Source organism: Triturus cristatus, chromosome 4_1, assembly GCF_964204655.1.
Source record: "Triturus cristatus chromosome 4_1, aTriCri1.1, whole genome shotgun sequence".
Classification (NCBI taxonomy): Eukaryota; Metazoa; Chordata; class Amphibia; order Caudata; family Salamandridae; genus Triturus; species Triturus cristatus.
Genome location: NC_140585.1, coordinates 1,220,731,530 through 1,220,748,648, shown reverse-complemented (window position 1 = coordinate 1,220,748,648; position 17,119 = coordinate 1,220,731,530).

Here is a 17,119-nt window from a genome sequence, read left to right as displayed (position 1 = left end):
TAAGGTATGGAGCAGACTAGAACTTAGAGAAACTTATGGCAACTCTTGGCAAAACTAAAACTATAGCTAGTTATACTTTAGAAAACAGCACCTACTTCTTACCTCGTACTACGCATCAGCTGAGTATTCACATTTTAGCCTGTGTTATTTATGTATGTATTTAATGAATATATGTCATAGCTACAAACCATGCTATTGCAGTTTTATTTGATCTTACTGCTAATTCTGTACGTATTGTACTTCGCATCCTGTCTTACGATTGTAGCAGTTCACATCTCTTGCATGAGAAATAAGACTGTTCAATAAACCCCTTTTTAATGAAACGCCAGTCTCTCTATTTCTGTGCAACTCTGGAGAAACTAAGCATGCACGATTTACTGAGTGAAACTGTTATCTATTGTTTCCACGGTTCTGGGATTGTTCCGACTCTAAGGGAAACAACGTTGTCATGTTTATGCGGTTGTCAGAAACTAATCCCTTCTTGTATATTCGAGAAGTTTCTAGTGACCTCTGAGTTAGCTGGAACACACAAGTAATTAAATTTAATGTACTCGATAGAGACATACTGACCTCAGTCCTATGTCAAAACTATAGTGTATATTATTCCAATGCGCAGAACCTCTCAGGGATATAGGAACTACACTACATGGCGCCCAACGGTTTGGTAAGGCACTGATTTAACGCTAGATACTGAAGTAACTCAGTCCTGCTTTTTTCAGAGACCCCTACTCATAATACTCCATAAGACGTCTGGAGTGGGTAGGGATAATATCTGCCATAGCTGAGTAGGACAAAAATCCTATGTATTAGCTGTTTGGTTTGTTCAACGTTGAAGGATACAGTGTTCCAAAATATTGTGCACCTTATCGTTGTTCCCTTGAAACCAGTTCCGCATTTTTCATTAAACAATGTCCGAGAACAAGGTCGTTGACAACGGTACAGCTACGGCTGACCTTACAGTTTTAAATGAAACCGTGGCGGGTGTTATACACATCCCACCAAATTTAAGGAGAGCCATCACTCTAAAACTTATAAAACATGGCCTTAACACCAAGAGGTGGTAGGGCAGATTTTGTGATAGAGGCACATGAATCTCACCAGACAGAGGTATTCTATTCATGGATAGTATTCCCAGAATTAAATCTGGTAACTAAAACTTTCCATTCTACAGAGAAGATGAACCACCTGAGGAATATATTCCTTTCGAGGATATTGAAATTCCACTCACATATCAGGAGCATGATCTCTGGTTTAAAAGCACCCTAAAACATTACAATCACATTACCAGGCTCTGTACACTAGGTAGACCAGGAGCAACAGGGCCGATTTTAGCCGGCTACACACCTCATCCTGACATTTGAAGAAATGTCAGACGTAGAATTACTTGCTCAACTTAAGGAGTTGATAAAGATCTACAGACAATTAGTTCAATTTGTCATGCGGACTTTCAAAGTCCAACCACCATTAACCATTCAAAATCCAGCCCCCCCCCCATCAGGGGAATACACTAAAAATAACTCCACCGACTTTACACGCAGTCATGGGTAAAATGCCAACAAAACGTGAACAAATTCCGTTCTGGATAGCTCAAAAAATTACTCAAATCGAAGTGGTATTTCCAAATACTAGCCCTTATGAGAAACATAGGATTCTAACAATCTGTATACCAATGGGGATCACACCACATCTGGAAGACTGCACCACTTGGGGCAAAGTCTTTGCTGCAATCTACACAAAAACACATGGCGTTCCGTCTATGGCGGTAATACCTGATGTCCTGAAACAGATTCAAAACGAATATGGGGCAGAGCCTGCTCTGAATTTAGGTATGAAGTTACTTAAAAATTTCGACCAGGTCTCAACAATAATATTATCTAATATTAAAGGAGAAGCAGCATCAGTGGCAATCCGCCAGAAATTAAGGGAATTTGATGTAACAGAACAACCATAAGAACTAGCCAGAATAATTGAAAAATCCTATGAAGAATTAGGCAGAGACAGTTTGGGAGGGAAACCCGTTAAACCACAACTGTCTGAAAGTCCTGAAAAGGTCTTTACCAAAAACAATCCTACCTCTTCTAAAAATAAGTGGGAAAATAACACACAACATTCAAAAGAGAAAGATTCTCAATCCCGAGGTAGGTCTCCTCAAAAGGAGCCCTCTGAATAGGGATAATTTGAGAAAACCTGACAGGTATCAAGATACTGATACACATTCCTCTCGTTCCTTTCAGATATCATCACAGACATCCGAAAGAAGAGGACGGTCAGAGAACAAAGAAGAAAGCGTGAAGTCCAAAGACGATCAACACATTCAGAGAAACAAACCAAAACCTCAATTCTCCAAAAAGAAGGTAGCAGGTCTGAAGATCAGACATGCCGAGGATTCTGAGAACACAACTCAAGAACGGAGAATGGTCTCAGACAAAGTTGGACAGCGCAGCAGAAGTTACAGTAGCTCACCAGAACCTGAAGGGGCTTCTGGAGACAGTGGACGTGAATGAAGACATTCAAGTTGAAATTACAGATACCAGGGTTAGTTCTCCGCATAGGTTATATGAAATAACACTCCGGATGGAGGGAGACATACCAAGAAAAGTGAAAGCACTCTTTTGGGAACAACTTTCAAAGGGTTATGATATACTTCTAGCAGAACAAGACTGGCCACCAGAATTTGTCAGGGAGTGCCCACATGGCGAAGACATCATTATGCCAGCCTTCTCCAATGATGTTCCAGTACACTTAAAATATACTTATGCCAGGAAATGGGCAGTGACCCAGGCCCCAGCATTATATAAGAATCATGTAGGCTGGGATGAGGACTCACCTCAGCACAAAATCCAGTTAAAAAAATCAACCAACTGCACAAAGGCATTACCCGGTTAAGCAAGAAGCTAAAATACAAGTCAGGGAGATCTTAGATCAACTTGAATACCAGGGGGTGATTGAAACATGCACCTCATCAATGAACAATCCTTTGTTTCCTGTCTCCAATCTAGACAATACATATCGTCTAGTTTTGGATTACAGACACCTAAACTCTTGTTGTAAAACATTTGCAGTGCAAAATGCACACAGTACAGCATTAATGAATAACATTGTGCGTAAAAAGTACAAAACCACATTAGAGATTTCAAATGGTTTCTTTTGTCAAAATATTGCACCTGAAAGTAGATATTTGACCGCTTTCTCAATAATGGGGACTCAGCGACAATTTTGTCGACTGGGTTCAAAAACAGCCCGGGTTATTCTCAGCAAGAGTAACAGAGTTACTACAAATTTATGATGACGAGGCATTGTCATATGTCGATGATATATATCTGACAGACGATGACCTGGACAAACACTTGAACAGGGTGAACACCATTATATTGGGCTTCGCCTCTGAGGGTTACAAATTCAACTTTAAAAAGTCCAGAATTGCCCATCTCACCGTCCTTTTCCTTAGATATGAACTATCAAGTGAAGAAAAAAGCCTGGCAGCCAACTTTTTAGAAAAGTGTGCGCTGCTCCAACCTACAAAAACGCTGAAAAACTTACAGTCGTTTCTAGGTTTTGTGGTAAATAAAAATTCCTTTACCGGGACTGAATTTGATGCAGAAACATTATAAAATAGCTCAGTAAAATGAGAGGCAGAATCCGTGATATTAGAGTTTCGGAATGGGCTTTATTCCAGTAATCGATTATAATCGGATGCTCCAAGTTCCATCACCACGGGGGTTCAGGAAGTGAAGTACATACTTTATTGACAAGAAGTAACTTTTATAGTACATACATTATAATGAAGTGAATACAGTAGGCGTAACAATTGATAAGGACATTGACGTTTGGTCTGCGTAACCGAAAATGGGTGTAATAATAAGTAAAAAGGAACATGATTGGTTATGATGCCATGTATAGGTGGATCTATAAGATAATACTTGGCCTAAATGCGCGCGCAGCAGTATGACGTGTAATTGACGTGTGACTAGGGGGTGGCGGGGACTTGACATTTAGCTCTACATGTGGAGACGAGAAGTCTGGGGGGTCAAGTCAACCTAATCCCAAATCATATCTAACATCCTATGTTTAAAGAACTATGTTATCCACAAAAGAAGGACTCTCGGATAGAATCTATTCTATACTGACTGTGCGTGCGTGTACAAGCGTCTAAGTGTCTACACTGAATGCGAGGGGGTAGGAATATTCCATGGTAACAGGGCTATGAATTACTTGCATGAGGACAGAGAAGCTAGGCCTTTTTGCTTGGTAACTGGAAGAATGTTTACTTAAACTACTAGGCAGGAATGCATCGGCTGAGGGGGAAGCAGATAATTCGAAGGTGAAATACAGTTCTTGGCAGAGAATAGGCTGATGTCAGGCTTCGTGAGCCGCGCAGAGAATGAGACAAAGTTCATGGTCACAGATGCAGGCTCGGACTGGAGCTTTCAGAGGCAGAAGGCAAGAGGAGTTTTGATGACAGAATCAGGGCCTACTTGCCTGGACTGTAAAATGGCATAAGTGGCCCATATAAAGCCGGTGGCCTTTCATATTTAGGAATGGAATATCCAGCCTATTCATGGCGGATCTGACAGAGGACATGTTGACGGTGGACGCACATGTATTTGCGTCTTCATAACTGGAACTGGAGGGAACATACATGTACTTGTGACATGCTCATGTAACTGTTGGGGTCCAAGATAGGGGACATAACTGACCAGAAAAATCCATATTTCCACATTCCCTCCTTGTCCCCTACTTGCCCTTCAAGAGATATCAATCTTCATCAATCCATTGATCTGTTCATATAGCATCATTTGTTCTTCTTTCTTCTTCCGGGATCTTGAACGTAAATCTTGATGTGGAATGCACGATGTGGCACACAGACCACAAATCGCTGGTCCACATTGTAGACATAGACAGCAACTAAATAGTATGAGGAGGCCAATACCTAGGAAGGATAAAACTCTCCATCCCCAGGCTGATACCGCATTCCAAAACCAACTGGACCACATCCAAGTGCCTGGGTTCTGGTGTATCTGGCTTACAATCTTATGAAGGCGGGTGATGGCTTTATATACAGATGGCGAATTTTCTGGTATGAATACGCAGCAGCTTGATCCGATGACCCTACAAGCTCCGCCCCTATCAGCCAGGATGACGTCAAGGACAAGACGATTTTGAAGCACAACAATCCGCATAGCAGACTGCTCTTCCGTTAAATTGCCTAAGGCGGAAATAGTCTCATTCACTACTGCTTCAAGGGTTCTAGTTAATCTACGTATCAGCTTACTATTAGTAACAGTACCTATATAGGGAAAGATGCCTTTATTAAAATCTACATACTTGTCCCATGCCGTCTCAGTGTAATCGACAATGGGGAGATCTCTCCGTTCTCTGTTGTGTACTAAATGAATATTTCTGTAGTAATCAGGAGGAGCTAGGAAAACAGGTGGCAAAAGGAATGCAATGTAGCAGGTACCATCCCAATCTAGAGGTAGACGCATATATGCCGTCTGACCACATATAAAGTAGGAGTGGCGAGAAGCTCTAAATGAAGATTTTCCTTGATCACTGAATTCTACTATAGTAGTGCATTTACTATGGCCCATATGTATGGAACCAACCTTTCTTACACACAATTCACCCTTCGCTGGGAATACTGACATGGTGGGTAAGACTAATTCAACTTCGGATACGACATTTAGAATCATGAGATTAGGTGTAAAATTTCCTAATCCATATACTTCATTTTCTAGATCAGTTCCTGTTCTTTTGGGGCGACCCTCCTTGTCAGGGTAACAGACCTTGAGTAAAGCTAGGTTCAGGTTTCCCCATACCCAATGATCTTGGTAAACTGCTGTGTCTGAGTCTATGGAATTGATTAAACTAAACCATGCTCCACAGGAGCCATTATGTGTAAATGGATGTGGAAAGAAAGGCAGGACTCCTTCATAATTCTGATAGGGAGGGAGTCGACCACACACCCAACAATTGGTGGCATTACTAGTCTGATGGGAATGATGTAACATACTAATGAAAGTGTTATTGCGCAGCGCAAGTCTATAAGACAATTCATGCGGAGGTAAGTCACTAAAAGAATGTTCAGCAGCAACATTATAAACATGTCTAGAAATAGGGTAATATACGTGCAACAACATACTTGTAATAATTATCAAAAGACTCAATAAAAACAAAATTAATAATGTCACTATGCAGTGGCTACGCAGTGATTTACAATACGCCTGTCGTTTCAACATTTTTCGGGTATTTTCTCTACTCAGGTCCAAGGGATACATGTCAGAGACAATTCAACCGCTTCACCTTGGAGAGGACTTAAACAATCAAATTGCTCGACTGGTTGGGCCTAAGCTTTAGTTTGTACTTTTCAGAATTGTTCGGTTCAACAAAAGGAAGCTTTGTATCAGTCTGTGAGGGAGTGCAGGGCACAATGTCTATATCCGAGGATAGTCCATGAAATTTCTTGATATGGCTTGAATGAATCCAGCCCTTGCGGCCCTCGATCTTCACGGCTGTTCTTGTGGTCAACAGGACCAACTTGGGTGCTTTCCACCTGGGCTCCAGCTGAGTCTTTCGGTCGAAATTCCTCACAAAGACAAGATTACCCGGAACAACGTCATGGGGTTTCACCTCAGTGTTGTCGGGAAAGGCTGCAGCTACCTGTGAACGAGAAGATTGTAGTGCAGACATCAAGGAAGCCAAGTAATCTGTCAGCATATTACAGTCAATATCAGTTATTTTGCGTGGTATAGGCGTCCCCCACATATTTGGTGGTCTACCGAAGATCACCTCATACGGGGATAGCCCTGTTCGAGAGTGTGCTACCATTCTCATGTAAAAGAGTGCAACTGGTAACGCTACTACCCAGTCGACACCTTTCTCTCTGCATATTTTGGACATTCTGATTTTCAGTATCTGGTTATGTCTTTCTACGAGACCTGCTGCCTCGGGGTGTCGGACACAGTGGAATTTCCACTGATATCCTAACAGAAGTGAAACGTGTTTCATTAATTCGGATGAGAACGGCTGGCCGTTATCTGAGTAAACAGCACGTGGTAAACCGTATCGTGGGAAGAATTCTCGAACCAACTGTTTGGCAGTAGTCGGGGCAGTGTAATCTGAAACCGGGTATGCCTCCGTCCAACGGGACAGAGCGCAGACAACTACGAGAACATATTTGAATCCTCGACATCGTTCCATCTGGATATAGTCCATCTGGAGTACTTCAAAAGGATGATTAGGAGTATGAAATCCACCCTGTTCTACGGGAACGCTTTTTCCTGGGTTGAACTGACAACAGATCATACAGGTACGGACCTTTTGTTTTGCTGCTGCTCGTAAATGTTTATTGAACCAAATGTGTTGAATGCTGTCTAGCATAGCTTTTTCTCCTAGATGTGCTGGACTATGTATAGTGTTAATTATAACTTGGACCATTGAATCAGGAAGGAACCATACAGACTTTTCCTTCATCATCCATCCTTGGTCCGTTTGGATCCCTCCTAATTCAGTCCATTTCTTTATTTCGTCTGGTGTAGCATGTGTCTGTATGTCAATTACGTCAAGAGTAGGATCTTTAACTGTCATACAATGTGTCGGTGTCGGGACTATTGTCTTTGTCATGTCGGGGGTTTGAGTTTGAGCAGTCAGTTTAGCTGTTCTGTCGGCTAGATCATTGCCTTGGGAAATGATATCAGTAACCTTCGTATGGGCCTTACATTTCATAATTGATATTTCAGTGGGTAGATGTATTGCATCTAATAATGCATGAATGAGGGGTCCGTGCTGAATGTGGGCACCGTGGGAAGTTAAATAACCTCTCTCTCGCCACAGCACGCCGAAGTCATGTACAACTCCGAATGCATAACGTGAGTCAGTGTATATGTTGACTTTTTTATTCATGGCTTGAATACAGGCTTGTGTCAGAGCGATAAGTTCTGCGGCTTGAGCTGACAAAGTATTTATACGATTAGTTTCAATGACCTCAGTATCTGTTGTGACTGCGTAGGCGGCTACTAACTCTCCTGTACTTGTTCTCATGCATGAACCATCTACATACAAGGTCAGGTCTGGATCTGACAATGGGACATCGGTTAAGTCTTGTCTGGGTTTTGTTGTTATTGTAATAACTTCAATACAGTCATGAGCTAGTGGGTCTGTTCCGATTACTGGTAAAAGTGTGGCAGGATTCAATGTATTACAGCGTCTGATTTCTATATGTGGCTGAAACAATGTAAGCTCGTATCCTGTAAGTCGCGCTATAGTCAAGTGTTGTGTTTGCGTTCTATTTACAAGAATCTCTACTGCGTGTGGTACTTGAACTGTCAATGGATGTCCTAACACTATGGCATCGCTTTGTCTGATTGCTAAAGCTGTCGCTGCCACTGATTTCAGGCACGCAGGCAAAGCCTGAGCTACGGGATCTAATGTACTAGAAAAATAAGCACATGGTTTGTGTGCTCCTGCTTGTTCCTGTGTGAGTACTGACAAGGCAGTACCTTCGCGTTCTGTAACAAAGAGTGTAAACTGTTTTCTGTAACATGGCGTTGCTAAAACGGGTGCTTGACATAAAGCTTTCTTTAAGCTTTCAAAAGCTTGTGTGTGTTCCTGAGTCCAAGGGAGAACAGTCGATGTGGCTGCCTCCTGTGTGGTTAACTGAATGAGTGGTTTTGCTAGAAATGCATACTGAGGGATCCACTGCCTACAATATGAAGTGAGGCCTATGAAAGCCCGCACCTCCTTTTGTGTCTTGGGTATTGACATGTTAGCTATTAACTGAATGCGGTCGGGTGTAAGCTGCCTTCCCTCCTTGGACAGTGAGTGTCCAAGATAAACAACTCGCTGGACACAGAATTGCAGCTTAGAAGGGGACACCTTGTGCCCCTTTTCGGCCAAAAATTGTAAAACTGTCAGTGAGGCTTTTTCACATTCCGGTTCGCTTCTCGCGGTGATCAGCAGATCATCGACATATTGAAGCAGAGCAGTGTTAACTGGCATGTGGATACTGTCAAGTTCTCGTTTCAGTGCTTGGCTATAGATGCTGGGGCTTTCTGTAAATCCTTGAGGTGCGCGGGAGAATTTAAAGCTACGCCCATTTAAACTAAATCCGAACAAATATTGGCTTTCCGGATCTATTGGGACGCTGAAAAAGGCATTCTTGAGATCAATTACAGTAAAGAATGTTGCTTCGGAATCAATAGCTGTCAATAATGACGAGATATCTGGGACCACAGGAAATTGTGGCACAATGCATTTGTTTAACTCGCGCAGATCAATAACCAATCGATATACTGGCGGAGCTGTAGGATCTGTTTGTTTAAGAATCGGAATTATCGGTGAATTACATACATTGGAGTCTGTTTCTACAACTACTCCTTGGGCAATAAGCTCGTCAATGATTTGTAGTAAAGCCACTACAGCATCTGGTGGTAACTTGTATTGTCGCATTCGTGGTAGCACCACTCCTGCCTTTAGTGTGACTCGATATGGTGTAATATTCATGCAACCAACATCAGTAGGGCCTTGTGCCCATAGATGTGTAGGTAAAGTCTGCAGTCGGGGATCCATGTCTCTAGATACATAGTGACCTTTAAAATCACGTAAAAACAACCTTACTCCTTCCGGAGAACAACATATTATGGCTCCTAGAGCTTTCAGGGTTTTAATTCCTAACAGATTTTCTGGGCATGATTTAGTAAGCAATAAATCTGTAGTTCGGGTCAGAGGTCCTATCGTAAGTGGAAGAGGCTGTGATACTTCATTAACAATAGGTTTTCCTGAAAAACCAAGGGAAATATTCTGAGAGCCTGAGAGGGGTGCCCCTGGAACTTCACTACGTTTTATAGTTGTTCGACTTGCCCCTGTATCGAGTAAAAATTTTCTATCTTGACCTAATAATTCACTATGTACATAAGGTCCTTCTTGATCTACAGGAATCTCGATAAGGGGTAAGTCAACTTCCCTCTCTAGGCTAGTTCATGCGTAACGTTGATACTCAGGATATTCATACTGTGCAGTCTGATACATTTGTCGTGTTGTTGTCTGTGTGGCAGCAGCAGGCAACGGTGGTGCAGCTGGCACAAACTGTATTGGCTGTTGTGCGGCTGGCATGGCCTGGGCGTGCTGCATAGCTCCTTGTTCATTCTGATCTTGTCTTAGTGGCCGTGATCTTTCTTGTGTTTTACCTATGGCGATATTATGTTTTAAAACTGGACAATCGTGTACGTAATGACCTGGCTTTTTACAATAATTGCATGTCCCCTTTACAGGTCCTGCTGAATCGGAATGTGTCATACCCTTTTTATGTCCTTCAGCTGGAACTGTCTGGGAAACTAGCATTTTCATTTTCGTGTCTTTCATGCGTCTGTGTTCATGTTCTTGTTCCTCTTTAATTCTATTGTGGTGGTACTGTAACATTTGTAACATTTGTGTTGGAGTGTTACCTTGCCAGGTACTCTCGAATTTTAATACTCTATTCTTTACTGGGGGCAGGGCATTTTCCACTAATTTTGTTACAAACAGATGCGGGTATGATTCGCTACTTGCTTTTATGCCACTATTTATACCAAAACATTTCTCGAATCGGGCATAGTCATCGCTAGTGTCTTCATCTTGTTTCTGTTTACAGGCTGAAATTGTACCCCAATCTTCCTTTTTCGTAGTTAATAGACGTGGCAGTACCTGTACTAGTAAACCTGGTAGTGCTTTAGTTTTGTCCCCAAGCCCCGAACCTGGACCTCGGGCCCTTTCTTCTGCTTCTAATGCTGACCATTCTATCTTTTGATCTCCTACCTCCCACTCTTTTTCCTTGAGTTTCTCATAAATGCCAGCAGGCATCAACACCTTTAATATTGTCATAATGTCGGGGTAGGTATACTCTCCCATGAGTAACATGTCTTTAATTTCTCGGTGAAAACCCGCTGGGTCTTTGTCATGACTAGGTACCACTTTCTTCATTTCTAACAATTCTATTTTCGATATGGGCGTATATACGAATACACGTTTAAACTGATTGTCCTCGCCTTTTATTGGGTGTACTTCTCGTAAGGGATTCTGTCTATCCATGTGATACGTGGTTCTTTCCCTGACAGGCAATGAGACATGCTCTGAGCATACAAAAAGAATATACTGCTTTCTTGATACTAGAATTTCTTTAATTAATTTAGTACCTGGACCTCTCCATTTATTCATAAGCAATTCAGTCAATATGTCAGGTAAAGGACCAGGGTCTGAATGCTGACTCTGATATAGTATAATGAGTTGTTGAATCATATAAATCCCAGCTAACCTCTGCTCATCTGGGGTTAGATTCAAAAATGTGCGTACTACTGTCTCATCACTATATTTTCCGGGACTGTCCACCCAGTGGACAGCTGCCCTGGCTAAATCTTGTTCATCCATAGAGTCGAGAAAATGATAACCCCTTCGTTCTCGGAGTAGCTTGTCGGCGGTTTGGAACGAATGCTCGTTAGACCTTATGTTAATTATAGGTATTTGGAAATTCCTGTCATTATCTGGACATATTGGACGTATTGAGTCAGTATGACATCTAGTCTGATTCCTATTACAAGATCTTCCTCTACCTACATAGGCTATGGTGTCCGACTGTTCGGCGGGCAGTCCTGACCCTTCTTCCTCGCTTTGTTCGAACTCGTCTGTCTCTAATCTCTCCTCGTGTAGGCGTTCTATTTCTTTACGGATCTTTCGGCACATGGCTATTATACAATTTTGCTTATCGTGTCTCCCTTCTGATATATTCTGGCTCCATTTTGTAAGAATTTTCATTGCTTCCGGATCTACCCCCGGTCGGTCTTGATTTCTGATCACACAGTTTATGAGGAAACGTAACAGTTCCCCCTGTATCTCTACTTTCTGGTATTCCATAGCTCTGTTAATACATTCTGGATCTCGCCCTGTTTGAACAAAATGATATATTTTATCTAGATGCGTAGTCATTCCTGGTAGCTTCGCTAAATACCCTGCGGCTCGTCTGATACGTAATGATGCCAGGATCATTTCGTCCTCTTTACCGAGCACCGGGTCATATCTACAATCTATAAGAAGTTCCTTAAGCGTACGATCACTTACGAATTTGGGTGTACGTGAATGCGCTGACTCTTGAAAAATAAGTTTATTTATTCTAGGTGGCGTAGAAAAAATATTGGTAGCACCTCCCGTGGCCCCATCTGGGGCGTCGGGTGTGAAAGGATTCGTCGAACGTGACACAGCAACTATAGGTGTGGACTCGGCTATAGAAGTACCTGTAGGAACAGATGCAGAAACAGATGTGCTTGCCGGAACTTGTGACTCGATTTGTTGCTGTAGGGATACGGGTGCTGGATCTTGGCGTTGGACCTCCCTGGGGTGCGGTCTACGTGGGGCGGAATTAGCATACTCGGGAGCTGCGTCATCTAAATATGAGGAAAGAAAAACATCTTCTGCGGTTCTAGGATGCCCCTTAGGATGTACCTTGATTGGGAATAATGGGGGTGGCAAGTCTTTCGGTATCTCTGGAGTAGCCTTAGGTAATCCTTCGGCCAGAAGGGGATACATACCATTCATAAGGGCATTTCTTTGTCTGTCTACTTGTTCTGATTTCACTCGGATACCTTCCTCAATTAATAGATTTTCTTGAACTTTGCTTGAACTTTCTTTACTCTTCTCTTCCTGTCTACGTGCTTTTTCCGTACGTCTATGAGATTCTTTACGCCATAACTCAACGGCGTCTTTCTGTGACTGTCTGACTTTCCTTTTCCATAACTCTTCCTCGACTTTCATGATGCACTCTGCATCCCAGGTTCCCGCTGCGGGCCATCTCTGACTTTCTGGTAATCCCTTGGTGTAGTCTACCCATAAATCAAGAAACAATATGGCGTCTAAGCCATGTTTGTGATACATGAAGTGCCCTGGAGTATCCCTAGGAGGAATAGGGACGGCTTCTTCAAGTACCCCTTTTCTAGTAGTGATCTGTCTTAATTTCGAAAAGAGCGGCATATTGACAACTGATCTGATACTTAATCTTGAACACATTAAATACAAAAGCACAATAATGAACAACCATTCATACCACAATATGCAGGACGTTTAACACATTAAACATTAAAACATTAAACCTTTAACTGAAACAACAATGATGATCGTCTGCATAACTAAATCACCATGCTTAATTCTTGACATTTACTAGAAACTTCGGAATACTTGATATACTGCTAAACAGTACAGATACACTGCTAAAACAGTGCAGACCGGATTTGTGTACCCAAACCCGTCTTGACCGGCACAACCTATGTGCACGTCAGAAATGCCTCCCCAGTAATGGTACTCACCGGGTAGCTTCGGAAACGGAAGGCCTCGGTAACTTGAACTTGAACCGGACTGGACTCGACTCGCCTCGTCGGAAACTGGGCTTGACTTCGAACTGGTGGGTCTCTGTATACCTCGGATCTTGCTCTCTCAGCTAGGCTCTGGTCGGGATACTTCGCACTTCTCACCGCCTCGTCTGGGTGTTGATCGCAGTCTCAGTCGCCCCCGCTTGACTGGAGGGAGATACAGGAAATCCTGCTGGTACTGCGTAATTGTCCGTCCAGCTGTGGCAGGAGACCGGGCCTGCTACTCACCGCCGGCGCGTGAGATGAGAAAGTGTCCCTGTTCGGGCGCCATCATGTGGTAAATAAAAATTCCTTTACCGGGACTGAATTTGATGCAGAAACATTATAAAATAGCTCAGTAAAATGAGAGGCAGAATCCGTGATATTAGAGTTTCGGAATGGGCTTTATTCCAGTAATCGATTATAATCGGATGCTCCAAGTTCCATCACCACGGGGGTTCAGGAAGTGAAGTACATACTTTATTGACAAGAAGTAACTTTTATAGTACATACATTATAATGAAGTGAATACAGTAGGCGTAACAATTGATAAGGACATTGACGTTTGGTCTGCGTAACCGAAAATGGGTGTAATAATGAGTAAAAAGGAACATGATTGGTTATGATGCCATGTATAGGTGGATCTATAAGATAATACTTGGCCTAAATGCGCGCGCAGCAGTATGACGTGTAATTGACGTGTGACTAGGGGGTGGCGGGGACTTGACATTTAGCTCTACATGTGGAGACGAGAAGTCTGGGGGGTCAAGTCAACCTAATCCCAAATCATATCTAACATCCTATGTTTAAAGAACTATGTTATCCACAAAAGAAGGACTCTCGGATAGAATCTATTCTATACTGACTGTGCGTGCGTGTACAAGCGTCTAAGTGTCTACACTGAATGCGAGGGGGTAGGAATATTCCATGGTAACAGGGCTATGAATTACTTGCATGAGGACAGAGAAGCTAGGCCTTTTTGCTTGGTAACTGGAAGAATGTTTACTTAAACTACTAGGCAGGAATGCATCGGCTGAGGGGGAAGCAGATAATTCGAAGGTGAAATACAGTTCTTGGCAGAGAATAGGCTGATGTCAGGCTTCGTGAGCCGCGCAGAGAATGAGACAAAGTTCATGGTCACAGATGCAGGCTCGGACTGGAGCTTTCAGAGGCAGAAGGCAAGAGGAGTTTTGATGACAGAATCAGGGCCTACTTGCCTGGACTGTAAAATGGCATAAGTGGCCCATATAAAGCCGGTGGCCTTTCATATTTAGGAATGGAATATCCAGCCTATTCATGGCGGATCTGACAGAGGACATGTTGACGGTGGACGCACATGTATTTGCGTCTTCATAACTGGAACTGGAGGGAACATACATGTACTTGTGACATGCTCATGTAACTGTTGGGGTCCAAGATAGGGGACATAACTGACCAGAAAAATCCATATTTCCACAGTTTTCTGAATTTTGGAAGAACATACATTATAAATTATGCAGAGAGGGTTAAACCTCTCTACGAATTAATCAAACCTGATTTTAAAATCACACATTGGACACAAGAACACACAGAAATTCTGCGTTCACTTCAAACAGACATGTTAGCAACAAAACACTTACAAACACGTGTAAACGTACGCAACTTAGTGATTCGAATCATTCCAGGTCAATGCAGCTTCACCTACTTAACTTTTAAGGAAGGTGACAAAGTACCAATTGCATACAAATCACATTTGTATACGCTAGCAGAAATGAAATTCACTTCTACAGAAAAAATTCTGACAGCAGTTCAAACCGCTGTAACAAAAGACAGAACCCTAGCACAGGAGAAACACATTATGGTCGTGACTCCAGTACCAGCCTTAGGGACAGTTACTAAAGCTAGCATTCCGAATGCAAAAGCTTTACATCCAAGATGGAGACAATGGGTTAATTATCTTGCTGCAACTGATGTTGAATATGTTTTTGATCCTTATTTAACAACACAAGCATTCCTGCAATACGAACACGAATGTCCTCTGCCTACTGAAATTCTCCCTCTTGAACAGTACGAATTTATAATTTATACTGACGGATCTGCACAACCCGCTTCGGGGAGTAAACAAGCTTACAGTGCAGCATGCGCGATCGTTAAAGGTCGTATGCGCGATGACAAATTCAGACCAATGGTCACAAAAACGCAATCTCTAGGAGACTGCACAGCTCAGCGAGCTGAACTACAAGCATTCAAGATGGCACTTGAAAACACGGATCGCGAATTCCCCACACTCATAGTATATGATTCTTTTTACTGTGTTCAATCTTACAATTAATATTTACAGAATTGGCTTCAAAATGGTTTCAAAGATACAAAAGGTGGCACAATCAAGCATATAATGCTTTGGGAACAAGTAGTTCAGTTGCGAAACGGACTACAAAACTCTCACGTGATACACACACTGAGTCATCAACGTGATGGCGTTCACGTTGAAGGGAGTTCATTGTCTGATGAAGCCGCGAAAGGGGCTGTGCAAACGGCTTCCGTAGCTGCAATCACTTGTTCAAAAACGAAAATACATGGTGAAATAATGCTGGCTGTCAATGCTTCAAGCAAAGGCAGCGGTGCAGCGTTATCTAAAATAATTTCACTCAAATACTCATATATAATGGATGCGAACAATGTTCCGTTTGCTCGAATCCCTGGAGTGGGGGATAGGGTAATACCAAACATGGAACATAGATTAGGACTAATCCTAGCAGCACAAGGGATCACCTCTGTCCATGCAGGTGTTTCCGCCACAGTATCATTATTAAAACAGAGATACTGGTGGCCAGGCATTAGGAAACAGACCAAGAATTATGTTTTGGAATGTGAAATATGCCAGAAGATGAAAGTCTCTACTGTGAAACGTCCTGCACAGACACCCCTGTTAATTTCAGATAAACCATTAGCATGTGTTTACCTGGACCACTGCGGTCCCTTACAAAGGGATGGTAACTATAAATATATCATGGTCGCAGTGGATTCGTGGTCTAGATTCCTATGGATGTGGCCTCAGCGCTTGGCTGATGCTCGAACTGTTATAAAAGATTTGCAAGTCTTTATCGGCACATGCGCAATTGGCACAGTACATTCTGACCAGGGTCCTGTGTTTAGCTCTCTTGGGCGTAGCATTGCGGTATTCTTCTCCATTCCATCCTGAGGGAAATTCTGTTGTGGAAAGAAAAAAACGGGATATAAAGCAGTCTATAACAGCTAGGGTATTAGGTTCGGGTGATGGGGGGGTCAAACACCTTTATGGGGTCCAACGCGCACTTAACAACTTGCCAAGACGTTCTCTAGGGGGTGTCATTCCATATGAAGTTCTATTTGGAACTAGAATGTTGGTACCAGACCTTGATATGCAAGGCATAGTGATGGAAAATAAAAAGTTTGATATCAAAGATCGTTTGGCTGTTTTACAGGACTTAAATGAACTAAGAACGAAACAAAGCAACATGCTCCTGAAGCCAACCATCACTGGGGAAAAACCGGCCGTCCAAGCAAGGCCTGTCTGGATCCCAAAGCTTGGTGATCTAGTCAGAGAAAAGATCATGGACAAGAAGTAATTTGGGCCTTCTTACAGACAACCAGTACCTGTCCTAGCAATCCACAGTTCAAGAACAGTACTTTTGCCGCCCCTTGCTGGTAAAAAGAGAAAAGATTTGTGTCCATCGACCTAATCAAACCATACTATGTGGCCGATACTAAGCAGTAGGCCAATTGGACTCCGC